Here is a 1,399-nt window from a genome sequence, read left to right on the forward strand (position 1 = left end):
AGCAGACGTCTCGTGCCATGTATCCTAAATGTCACCAGCACTTCGTTGTCAGAGCCAGGAGAGAGCAGCATCGTTCCAATTCCAATCCTTTACAGTCCAGCCTACCGGTATGTTACAAATATGTGGCAGTAGTACGCCTATGTGAATAAGTAAAGAAAGGAACAACGACCTATAGCACCAAGCCGATGCTGAAGCTTATAGAGTCCTATAGATAGGCTGCTGTCTTCAGCCCTACACAGTGAAGAGTGTGCATGCGGCTTGCTCTACATGCTTCCTCCTAAATAAACCTACGGAAGAACACACACATATTTAGCCTATTCCTCATCACTGTACAGTAAAACAAAACAGGGAGAGAGGCAGGGAGCGCGTGAAACATCTTGCTTATTTCGATCGAGGTTATTATAACGTGTGGTCGGTCTAGTCTCGCCGTTTTTTCGGTGAAGCGCATGCGCACTAACATGTCTGTAATCTGCTGCAGCTCGCACTACAGGGCTGAAGGGTCGATGCTGCCTTGGTAACGTAACAACACACCGACTGGGCAAGAGTTGGGGACCCAGATATCCTTACATCAAAGGCTCCTTCCTCCTCATTTCCTCTCCATCCATCCCTCCGTCCCTGTTTCTCCCATCAGCCGAATCTGGGCGGCTGTTCCTCCGCTGTTATGGACCCGTGGATATGAAATCCACACAGGACAGAAAAATCTACAAAAATAAGAAAGAGAAGCTACATTGGTGAGTTAAATCCCGCTTTGCCTGTCATTTGTAACGGACGGGGGGAAATAGTGAGTTTAACGTTAGTAGCAGCAACAACAGGGGAATAGCACGTTGTTATTATGGTCGTCATGCATTAGTAAGCGTGGATGTATCATTCGTTTTGCCATGGAGCAGTAGCACTTCCCGCGAGAAAATGTATACATTTGGTTACATATTCATCATGCAATGGACTTAAACAAGCATAATCCGAAACCGATTATCGTTTGATTGACACGTTCTGTTTCGCATATTTAGATAGATAGATAGATAGATAGATAGATAGCTCTAGGATATTTTTGTAGTATGCGGAATTGACAGTTTGCCTATGCGAAACAACTGGCCATCGTTTTAGCCTAGAACAGACAGTTCTAGGCTAAAACAGTGAGTGATAGACAGTGAGTAAAACAGTGAGTGATACAGACAGTGATACAGCCTGGAATCGTACCCGTGTCTGGTGTGACGCCTCTAACGCTGAGATGCAGTGCCTTAGACCACTGCGCCTCTCAGGGAGCCACTCAGGAACTAGGGCTATGTCCCAAATGGAACCCTATTCACTATATAGTACACTACTTTTAACCAGGAAGCATAGGGCTATCAGTGTTTCACCACCCACTGAGCACAACTTCTATTCCATGTTGGTTCAATGT

At 45.6% G+C, this 1,399-nt stretch overlaps 1 pseudogene; it reads left to right on the top strand.

Annotated features, from left to right (window-relative positions):
* The first annotated feature begins 510 nt into the window (after window positions 1–510).
* LOC124008470 overlaps window positions 511–1,399 on the top strand; it is a 78,849-nt pseudogene continuing 77,960 nt past the window's right edge.

This window comes from Oncorhynchus gorbuscha, linkage group LG21, assembly GCF_021184085.1.
Source record: "Oncorhynchus gorbuscha isolate QuinsamMale2020 ecotype Even-year linkage group LG21, OgorEven_v1.0, whole genome shotgun sequence".
Taxonomy (NCBI): Eukaryota; Metazoa; Chordata; class Actinopteri; order Salmoniformes; family Salmonidae; genus Oncorhynchus; species Oncorhynchus gorbuscha.